The sequence below is a fragment of the Toxotes jaculatrix genome, chromosome 15 (assembly GCF_017976425.1).
Source record: "Toxotes jaculatrix isolate fToxJac2 chromosome 15, fToxJac2.pri, whole genome shotgun sequence".
NCBI lineage: Eukaryota > Metazoa > Chordata > Actinopteri > Toxotidae > Toxotes > Toxotes jaculatrix.
In genome coordinates this window covers 3,618,183-3,630,545 of record NC_054408.1, presented here as the reverse complement: position 1 = coordinate 3,630,545, position 12,363 = coordinate 3,618,183, and positions in this window count along the sequence as shown.

Below are 12,363 nucleotides of genomic sequence, written 5' to 3'. Positions count from 1 at the left end.
TTACACAGCTGGAAATAACTGTGTGCAGAGTAGAAAAGTGTGGGGAAAGTGGATTAAAGTCCAGTTCATCTGATTTAAATACATGAATGAAAGACAATTAGATGGAGGGCAGGGGTCACCTTGCTTAAATCAAGGGTGTCAAGGATCTGGCAAAATTGCTTTTTCCTCTCATTTGCATGGGTCACATATTCCACTTATCTGCTGTGATTTAATTGGACTGTGACAGCAAAGATTTGCAGTATCTCTGAGTGAGCAGGTATTTCCTTATATCTTTGTCTAACTAGACAAAGCCTGTAATGTGTGGGCTGAGGTGAGCTGGTGCAGGTGATAAGTGGAACAGATGAAACAAACGATTCTATCATGATTAGATTTTTTTGCCCATTTATTGGTTCTGTCACCTGTTTATAGCAGTAGATTGTTTTATATCTTATATTTAATACTGTCTTCTATAAGTAATATTTATTTGCATCTAATTTGGAAATGTAAATATATTGTGGAAGGAATTTTTAATTGATGTAATTACATAATGGTTTAACATGAACTTATCTCCCAAGTGGCTAATGTTCATTCTTAATGTCTAATCTGGAAAATGTTCACCAGCAGCATACTCCATTTGTTTTCCCTACATATCTGGCCCTATATATCTGCCCATAGCTATTTAAAAATAATTAATGTTCTTCATAGTTATATTTTTTACTCACAGCACAGAAAGATCATGATCTTGGTTAAATACTGAAATAGTGAACACCTGCTTGAAGCATGAGACACGACATAATTACTGAACACTGAACCAAAACTATGTTCTTTATCTATGTTCTTAACCCAAGCAGTTTGGTGACCTGAACCTGACCATGCATGGGCCTCAAATCCCAGCCACTGAGGTCAATGTCCTGAGCCTTGTATACTCACCATCTTGTGTGAGGACACAAACGACACAGGACGTCCTTTATTAGTCACTGTGTCTGAACACAGTCAAGTCCAGGCACCACTTATTTTGGTAAAACACAAGGGAAACACATTAGAATTCATTCAACAGCAAATATGGCGAAAACGCACACGTTGCAAATACCATGGGGTGGAGTAAATCCAAATAAAACTTTCTTATGTTTTGCATTTTGCTTTGATTTCTGTTGGCATTACCTTACTGGATTCAGTGCTGATTTTACTGAGGATCTTCTTGCAGCTGCTTGAAACATAGTGAGTACATTTTTTCAAACTTTCATGTTTAAAAGCTCATCTGAAACCCTTAACAATGAATTTTGATAGTGAGCTGTTGAACATTAGCTTATCAGTGAAATGGCTGGTGTGATTCTATTGGTTTGTTTCATTAAGTACAGATGAAAATTATAACAGTATCTTGGGAGGTCCACATGGTGCCCATGGTTTTTGGCATAACAGATTCATCAAGGCCTTTATGGTCACTTGAGTCAGCATCACAGTATTGCTACCACTGGTCACACTTTAATGATCTGAGTGCTTTCTGAAGGCTTCAGTACCTCACTGCTCATCCGTCAGCAGTCACCATCATACTGTGACAGCACGGCAGTAATGGTGTAGCCTTTCTATTTTGAAGGTCACCTAATAGTTTAAAGTGACAGGGGAAAGCAAGGGGTCTGCGTGTCATTCAGGGCAAATACCAGTTTGACATCTGCTTCCCTTGACGTTCAATCACTGTGATTTTCAGTTTCCCACTCAGGCTCTGTGATTCTGTAGCCCAGCTCTGCTCAGGCAGGTGGGAAGTGATGAATGTGGCTCAGGCTCAGGCAGGTGGAAAATGATGAATGGCAACAATCACGGCTGACCATCAGTGGAGGCTGCACAAAGCAGCGACACAAAAAAGTGATTACCAGAGGAGTTCTGTTAAATAATGAGTAATTCCTTTATGATGTTCAGACGAGAGAGGGGGATATATGATATATATATATATATATATAAATGTGTGTGTGTGTGTGTGTGTGTGTGTGTGTGTGTGTGTGTGTGTGTGTGTGTATGTATGTATGTATGTATTCACTGTTTCTACATTAATGAAATTCCAGTGTCTTTATGAGAAGGAACTAAGGAATTGAAGGTTTTGAACTCAGTTCAAATTGTGTTGTTAACAGCAGTGAGCAGCGCTCTGTCCAGAGAGCAGTGAACTCAGCATGATCTCGTCTCACATTCTTCTGGTATTTTTGGCTGCAATCATGATCATGATGTGTGCATTTCCCACACAGTGCCGTCACACACCTCACACGTGTGAGTTCTGAGAAGCAGAATGTTAGAAGTGAAGTACACGCAGTGGCTTCAGAAAGTGTTGATGCCCCTTGGGAACATGACTGTAGTGAAATTTCATGGCAATCTGCTGCTCACATTATGAGCTATCTTTTGAATGAAGCTGACATTTTATCCTGAGAGTGGTGCACCAGAGAAAATGGACCTCATGGAGTTTCCTGCTTCTTCTGGGAAGCAGGAATAACATGATAAATGCCATTCTGAAGTAGGCAATTCTGCATAGAGGGCAGTTTTATTTTTAGTACTTTAAATATATTTTGATGCCAATGCTTCTGGACTTTTACGTAAGTAAAATTTTGAATGCATGACTTTTACTTGTAACAGAGTATTTCTACACTGTGTCATTACTATTTTTACTAAAGTCAAAGAGCAGATTATTTTTTCCCGTGACTGGTAAAGATGAAATTACCTAGGAAAAGTCAAAACATCACCACAGTCATAGGAGTTCACTCTCTGGGGTCGATGAGTTTGCACAGGAACATTAAATGACTATCTGCACAGTAGTGGTTCAGATATCTCGCTCTCAACCAAAGTGTCCCTGAGCCCTGGGAAAAATTCTGTATTACTTTTTCTGCTATTTCAAGCCACCAACATGCAAATTTGACTTCTGAAGCTTTAAGCGCTATAACAGATTGCATAGCCCTCCTCAAGCTGCTTTGGAACGTCAAGAGCAATCTCAAAAAGTGAAGTGTGATTATCTTGTTCAGTTACTGTTTAAAATTCCTGGTATGTTCTCAGTCCACACCAACCTGAGATGCATGCTCGCAGAGGGAGAACTGGCAGGACACAGCTAATCATATTTGTCTGGCATGCAAAGCAATGGTTTACTTTCCAGGCTATTTTTTTTTTTCTGCATTTCACACCGTTTGGATCAGTTTGCTGGTCAGTACTTTTTGGAGCAGCTTGAGGTTGTTTTAAAACTCCCCCTTGCATAGTCATTGAACAGAGAGATGTTAATGGTCACTGATGGGAAAATAAGTTGCACCGTGCATTTCCCCACCCCTCTACATAATGTTTCCCCACAGTACTACAGAATGAAACAATCCAGCCTCAGCAGCCACAGTTACAGCAAAATCTACAAGTGATGGATTTAGTCCATAGCCACTGAGAATTACAGTGTGGTTTTTATTTTAGGGAAAAATAGAAACCTTGGACCATAAGTGACAGAGAAGAGTGGGTCTGTATGTGTGCGAGTCAGAGAGGTACTGCATAACAGCTCTTAATTTCTATTAAAAATACATTATAAAATAATTCATGTGGTAAGGAAGGGTGATGCAAATTGCCAATTACTATGTAAGATCCAATCGAAAACTCACACAAATGGTGCCTTAGAGGGAGCTTAGTGTCTCATTCAGGGAAGCTGAGTTCCCAGATTTAACACTGAGCCTGAGGCTACATGCAAATTTTAATCCTAACTATAATTTTTTTTTTTTTGAGTCTGGCACACTATAATCAATACTGAATAAATGGCAAATCGTGGCCCCCAAATTAATCATAGTATCTGTGGATTTCAGATAGAATAGATGAATAGACAGAAATGTTTTCTAACTCCTAGAAATTATGTTCATATTGTATACTGCTAATTTGCACTGTGCAAGTAATTTACTGAATGATGATTCATGAATATGTATTTTCTTTTTCTCAGCAATATAATCTGCTTGTAGCAACAAAAGCATGATTTCATTTTTATATAGCTTTACTTTTGCACTTAAAGATATATTAAATTATTCTAATCCAATACACTCTTTGTCAGATTAAGTGAATATTTTATTAACTAGCTGTCCTTTCTCTCTGTCAAAATAAAATAATCCCACGCTATTGCCGCCAATCACCAACAGGGGGCGTTTGTGCTCTTGCACTGGGCACAGGACACCTGGGTGGGAGGGGCCAATGAAACGCGCCAATTCACGGATCACCAGGTGAAGGAGAAGTCAATACTTTTGCCGCCATTGCAGATCACGTTGTATTTTAAATGGCGGGGACTGCGCGGTCGGACCGGGCTGGGGAAGACGCTCAGGCCTGGATTTATCCACTGGGAGTTTATGGACTTAATGGGCTCACGATGCGGCAGGCTACCGTCTTGGCGGCCCACCTGCGCACCAGGATTTGTCCCGGTAATCTAGAGGACCTGTTCAACTATGGTGGAGAGACTTCCCAGAGTTAAAAGGCCTGAAGACGGATGCGGCTGCTGTGTTTCTGCTTGGCAGGTGGGTAACATTAGCTTTGCTTTGTTTTATAGAGCCAATCGATCAATATTGTCTTGTCCCGTTTGCTAACGTTGGTAATAGCTAATCCCGGCTGGTTTGCTAGCAAGCGGTTACCGGAGCCGTGTCTCTGTGTCCCTTATGGTATCTAAACTGTGTATAAAAGTCCGGGAACTGTCCATGAACTTAGGCTTACTTTGTGATTTGCCAAGATATGGCGTTGGTGTGACAGTGGATTTATTTGATCGGTGCATAATTCAAGATGCTTCACCGGGTGAGGTTATCTTGCTTGTTAGCTTATCTTGCTTGTTAGCTTAGCTTAGCTTACAAACCTGAAGTCCTCTCTTCGTGTCGCTGTGGTTTTGTAAAAACAATCTGAACTCACTCTCGCTTATTTTTACTCCATTGCGTTTCAGCTGTTGTGTTTGTGTGCATGTAATTTGTTCGATGACATTGTATAAGGTTTGTTTTGCTTCTTCTGTGAGAGAGTATCGACTTTAACGGTTTATAAAACGCTCTGGATTCCGCCATTTTTCCGCCGCCTTGGCAGTGTACATCCATGAATTGGTGGTGATTGTGCACACAGGCGCATTTGTCCACAACATGTATTGTGTAAATAAATGCTATAGTGGTATAAAGACATGTTTACGCATTCTCTTTAGAGAACCATGGTTGAAGACAGATAGATTTTTAATAAAGCCCCTTCTCAGTTCAGATGACTTCAAATCAGACGCGTTATTGGAGGCTATCTTAAACCCCAAGGTGAATCTGTAAAGGACCTGATTACCATGTGTTTGTTTGGTAAAGCCTGATCCTGTTGTGCTGCATCCTTCAGAGGCACTAGCCATGAGTGAAGTCCTTTATCTTCTGTGTTGAATTGTGTGAGCAGCAAGTTGTAAGTGCCTGTAGCAAAGGCTAGTTTGGCTTGTTAGTTTCATGCTGTTGTCAGTGACATAACAGGACAATGACTGCTAGTTCAATGGCTTTATAGCACTGTAATAGTTATTTGTGAGTCTCATTGTGTGTATGAGCCTGTTAATATCCTTTAATAGTTGACACAAGAGAGGAATTTATGTTTTGTTTTATCAATTTAGATTCATTTTGTACATCAAGTGGTGTATTTGCAGCTCCTTTCAATACTTTATTGTTTTTGTTCAGTGTGTTTTTCTCACTGTGCAGCATTTTTTCTTAATGTTATGCACGTGTTGTCACAATGTTTACTCTTTTTGCATGTGTTTTCTCAAGTTGCAGTACCTTGAACTCTTAGGGCAATCACAGTTTTAAGCCCTTTGCTTTTGGGTAGGTGATGACAGGTGGTCTTAACAGACAGAAACATAAGCATAATTTCATGCCAAAGTTGCGCCGTGCCACCTGATCTGCATAAGCACAACCTCAGCTACTGCGCTCCACCCACCCAAGCAGGTCTGTTTGGAGCCAGGGATTTACCAAATGAGCACAAGTGTGGATGTGTTTATGCTACAGCTGACAGTACACTGGAATGAGAATAGGCCCTGTTTGAGTTTCCCTGACACATTGTAAGTCTGTTTCTCTTCTCTCTGAAATATTCAGTGTCTTCTGCTTGTTTGTGTGGAAACTTCAGATTTGTCCCTTTTTTTTTTTTTCAAGCCACGCTCCGTGAGGACGTAAAGCTTCTCTTAATTACTCTTTGGCTCGCAGTATTTTGACAAGTGGGATTTGCTCTTTGATTAAACATGGCAGAGCACCTTGGTCTAAACACAGTATAACTTTAACAACTGCAAAGTGAGACCAGAAACACACAAGAACATAACAGATTAGCACATGAGAAACTTTTAAGAGGGGCAGTGTGGGGCTCCACCGCATTTACAGTATAATAGATGTCTGAGTCATGATGTATAGCTTCTCTTCTCCTGCTTAACTTTTGCTTTATGAGTCAATGATCAGAGAGAGAGAAAACACAAAGAAAGCAACTGCCCTTCACCTAATGTTCTGTTAACTTATTGTAATTATAGCCTACATTGAGTTTCTGCTATGAAAATATAGTACTCAGCAGCCTCCACTGTCTCCTTCAATAACATGCACATATGTTTTCATGTATGTGACATATTCAGATAAAAGCTAGGAGCTGAAACTATAGTGAAAAGTGTCAGTTTTATGTAATGTTGCAGGTAAAATGTCAATATCAGTGTGACCTGTCTATTTTTGCTGAGAACCGTCACACATGAAAAATAGCCGTGACACTGAAACCCTAGGTGATGCGCTGCTGCAGCGAGGCTCAGCCCACGCCTCAGACGTACGTCTCGTGAAGCCTTTGCGGCTGATCTGACCTGTTAACATGGATACCAAAATGAAAACGAAGATGCGCTGCGACCATCACACTTAGGTGAGGTAGGCGGTGTGGCCCGGATCACTGTTACAGTCGTGTTTCAGCAGAATTTGCCTTGCTGTTTACGAGAACTATAGGATTGCTGTTCCTTGCTAAAATGCTATTGCATTTTGCCCGCAGGTGATTTAGCTTTCAGTGCTAAGCTCAGGTTTTGTGCGTTATATGATGTATGAGCTTGGAGGCTGGGCTGATTTTGGAGGTTATTGGAGTTTCAGCTCTGATGATACACTGCTCTCATTGTATTCTTAGATATGCAGCGCTAAGAGATTGAAACTGAGAGCTCTTCTGCAGTTAGCCAGCCTCACAATCTACCAGCTTTGCAACTTTTTTTAATAACATTTCCTACTCTGCAAGATGTGCAGTATTGGATGATGTACCACTAGCCTTATCCATAAGAGGATGATTAAAACCTGCTGCCAAGAGCTGATAGCATTAGCCAGTCACCATAATGATAAGTGACCTTCACATCTATCATCTGTCAATTGTCAGAAAATAGAGAAAAATATTTGGTGATGGTGCTATTAGCAAGGCTGAGAGAAGAGAATGAGACCGTGCAGCAGGACATCAGAGGGCTTCACTGGCATCAGTAACAGAGCTCTCTCTCGAAGGTCAGGTTTTGAACATTGTATTTACAATGCAGAATAGCCAGATTTGTTCACGTTGACCTCCCCTTCATCATCTTCAGTCATATTGATCTGAAGTGTTGCACAGTGCAGTGTCGCTCAAAGAGTACTGACGTCTTGGCGTGCTTCACTGATGATCCCTCACTTGAAAATGCCAGATTGGGTATATCTGATGATGAACATGCTGTGCCAAGACCTTTGGTGTTTCATTTCTATTTACGATAATCGTTTCATACAGCACAGCAATGATGAATACCCATCTGCCATCTAAAGGAAATATTTACACGCACATATTGTTGACAATAAAAATAGCATCTGAGCTGCAGCAGCTGTTTGTCTGTTGTTTGTTCTGTGGGTATTTCATCATGTTAACAATCGCTGATCACATCAAAAGCAGTGTGATCTTCTGCACTGAGCGGTCAGGTGGGCTAATGATAACAAGTTATCACCCCCCCCCCCCAAAAAAAAAAACAAACAAACTATGGAATGGATCAAGAAGTTGAGAGAACAGTGTGTCTAAATGTACTGTAAGCATAGAAAATATTTTAAACACCAAATTGTTGAGTGCTCCGTTCAAAGACTTGACTTGATGGCATAATATCTCCATTATGGTGTGTTATCTTGTGGTATGTGTATGTGACACTATAATGTAGTTGTCTTGGGGAAACTGTGAGCTGTAGTCTATGGAAGGGTGTTATTGTAGTTTATAACATGAGTTTTTTTTTAATTGAGTTTTTTTTTTTTTGAAGAAATGTGTGTAAGCAATTTTGCTGTTGTTTTTTACTGTAATGGCAGTCTCTGTGTTCATATAATGAGCAAACAGAGTACTATTGACACATTAATTTGACAAAGGACAAATGAGAAAAAGACAGATAGCTGGCTGGTGTTCTGAAAAAACTGGTTTTCTGTTCATGGCTAGAGAAATAATATTTCAGTTTTAATTGTTATTCACAGAGGCTAAAGTGATTTAGATACAACTTCTCCTTTAGAAGCTAATTCAGGTCATTTGGATGTATGTTTTTTTGTTTTCTTTTTGCTTTACTTATTCTTCATATTATAAGTTATCCTTACAATACCTTGCAGTTATGCAGGCGGCCAGTCTAAAGCCGGGTTCTCCTTAGAGGGGTAAAAATTATGAATTTGGAACTTTGGTCTTTACCTTGGTAGACCAGACAAACAATATTTCCCGATGGTCCTTCCCAGGAAGCTCATCTCTGTTCATGTCCACACTCTCTGTCCCTATAAACAGAGCTTGTTCCCATTAATGGCTTCCTGAGGGACAGATAGGAAACAGACCCTATAGAGGAAGATAGTCCTCCTCTCACAAGTCCCATCTTCTTGTAAATTTGCAGCAGTCTCGGAGGGGCGATAAAACAGATGCAGAATTTACAAGCTATGGGACAGCAACAACACATGTTTGAGTTATTACCAAGAACTCAAAATTGAAGCAGGAGTCCTGTTTAATGCGAGCAGCTGAAATATGCCTCTCTACCTTTGTTTATCAATAATGTTTAACAAATCAAAGAGATTTTATTTTTTCAGAAAATGGCACTAGAATGAAGTCTATTATGCTATCTAAAGAAGTCTAAATAACAAAATACTCTTACACGTTACAGGTTGTAAAGCTGAAAATATTAGCTGTTTCCTAAGGTGATGCTAGAGGACAAGTAATGGGGTCAAATAAAAGCTCCTTCAGACCATAAATGTGCTTATTAAACTTCGCTGAAAATGCAACAGAGGAAGCCACTGTCGCCGCCATGTGTTGTAGAACAAGTTGCTGTGAGAGATAACAACTGAGGGACAAACTTCCTCTGGAGACGGGGCTGTTCAGATTCATTCTGTCAGAGACAGACTGATAATTTGGACCAGTCACGGTGAAGCACGATCAGACCAGCTGAACTGAGGCTGGTACCCTAGATTGACTGGCAGGCAGCTGCTGGCCTAAATGCTAATCGCTGTCTGGGCCTGTCTGAGTAGTGACAAACATGTCTACTGATATTACCTGCAGGTGCAATATATATGGTTAAATTAACATTTCAATGCATATTCTGTAAAAATGGTCAAGTTAAATAATGCAGTGATTATTATTTATTTAGTTTTCAGCTTTATACAGTGTTACTCATATATGTAAATAAAGATGTGAGGAAGAATCTAAATGCATCTATGCAGAATGCATCTAAAGGCCGAAAATGAATGGAGTGATTTTGTGGCAGCTGTGACAGTAGAGGCAGTATGGAGGACCAGGGGAGCCAGGTTGCAGGAGAGGGACAGAGATGTTCCCCAGAGTAGCAGAGAGCAAGTGGTGAGCCGGCAAAGTCAAGTACTGCAGCATCAAATAGGGATCATTGGTATTTGACACCGCAGTATTTGTGACTACTAAATTTCTATGTTTAACTTGTGCAGTAAATTATGATAATACCTCTTTCAACCAGGGATCACGCTGTTCACGTGCCACGTGTGTTTTGTATGTCCCTTTCTCTGCCTGCATTCAGCCACGGTACTGCTGTGTTGTCGCCCGCACTTTGTCTGTTCAGCTCCGAGAGCTGCCAGTCACTGGGGGTGTGTTTGCAAATCGGAGAAAAATAGATTTGAAGTCTAAAATGATGGTTCTGGTTGTGCCGATGTGCGTAAAGGACAAAACGTGGCCTGTGGAGATCACTCTATTGATTAAAGTAAAGACATGTGCCTGAAAAAACACAGCTGAAACGTAGTTTGTCGCCACACCTGTGGCCCTGTGAGGCTTTACTTAACGCAGCCATGCTTTGCTAACTTGCACACAGTGAAAATGTTAATATACGAATGCTTATAGTGTAGTTATTATTCTACACGTGGAATTTCATCAGCTCTTCTCATTTAAAGATTCTTTTGTTGAGTGAGAGAGAATTGATTATCATCAATGCAGTGGAAAGAACGAGACCGTCGCCGTCACTTCAGCATGCGCTTATTGGCTGATGGTATTGACACTCTGATGCTGAGATGAAGTGACTGATTTGAAGTCAGAGTTGCTGTCAATTGCCAGTGTTGCTATGTGTCCACGTAGATTAAATGGTCCACAGGCATTATCCTGGTACTGCTGTTTAGTATCTTTTAAGTCCATACTGGTGGGGCACCATGTGAAGGGACACTCAGATAATTCAATCTGCTAATCAATCAAAAAAATCTTTGGCAGGAGCTGATGGGTAAGACTTTAATCTGAGCATGTAGATGGAAGGAAACAAGCGCCCTTTAATGGTGCTGCCCGTCACTTTCACATTGCCTCCAGCCCGTGACTTATAATTTAACAAAACTTCTTCTATGTCACATATGAGTAGTCTGAACATATTCTAAGTAGGACCCTGTGAATTCCATCAGATCCTCTATCACTCAGACTTAAACGCTGATTGTGCATGTGATGTTATTTTAAGTCTGGGTTCAGTGAAGGTTCAGTGCTTAAGGCTTAAAGCAGATATTGGAACTGAGCTGTTGACCTCTGATAACGAGAGCTCTCTTCAATAAGAAACCTACTTTTGAGCCCCGCTGACTTTTTGTTTTGAAGCCCCGGCTGCCTTATAAACCTACAGTAAATACAACTAAAATGAAAAAGTCGAGTTTATCTTGACTTTCAGGTGCAGCCAAAGCACCTAAATGAAAAATCAAAGTCAGCCTGAGGGTTTCCAAATGTTTCTGTATCATTACCCGAACATCTGGAATGTTTCTCAGACTTCCCTGAAAGGTGCTATCTGTTCCACATGCACAAATCTTAACTACCGACTACCCAGTGTTTTGAAAGTTTTTAGAATGCAGATTGTTTACCTGTTTCTCATGTTAATTATAGCTTGGGCTTTTTGGTCTGCCTCTGCAAAGCTGCTTGGAATGAGGCACTGTTCTGCACAGTGAAGGGAGACCTGCTGTAATTGGCTTCCTGAGTTTTGTGAAGGCGGCAGCTGAACATGTGCTTTGTCTGCTTGGCTCCATTAGCTTAATGGTCCATTTGTACCTGTGATGTGCTGAGGTGAGCACAGACAAGGTTTATGGAACATAACTATTTTTGCCTTGGAGGCAACAGCCCTACGTCCCTCTGCTGCCATCATGGGCTCAGATTGTACTTTTTTTTTTTTGTGGTGAAAGGTGGGGAGCAGAGAGGCAGACTGATGATCAGGACATTCTGTCAGTAGTGTAGAATGGCTGGTGGAAGTACACCAGTCTATGGTGCTAACAAAACTTGAATGACCCAGCTTGAGCCTGAGAAGCTACAGACCTAGATACACAGTCAGCATTGACTACACAGCATATCCCTGTGTTTTGTTTCTCCTCTTCAGGCTGCTTCAGGCTTTTAACCCAAACTTTGATGTTTCCCTTCATCTAACAAAGTTGTTTTTGTGCCTAAACCAAACTGTAACTATAGCGCTGTCACATCACAAAACAGAATAATTTTTCCGTGGTACAGACAAATGATGTTCTCCTGTTGACTGGGGCATCAGATCAAAAAAAAGCTTGTGTTTTCCATTATCTCTAATGATATTAAAAACAGTGATTTTACTTCCAATGATGGAGGATGGATTTAGAAAATGACCGACAAAAGATTATCCATGTGAGAGTGAACACCGATGACACTAGACCGGTGCTCAGGTAGAAAGAAAGGAGGGGTCTGCATATTGCACATGACCAAAATATATAAGTCTATGGTGGGAGGCCTCAAATCTGTTGGAAAATGTAATGATGTGGTTGTAGAACACTTTGTCATCGTGTTGGATGGTCTCTTTGAGATGCCAGTGGGTGAGGCAAACACTCGAGTCCTGTGAGGCCGCTCGCTCTGTGGCTTTTCTGATAACACATTGCAGCTGTCCGTACAAACACAGTATGAACGCAGCATTAATGTGCAACGTCTGATGAGATTATGCTGGGAATGGGTAAAAATGTA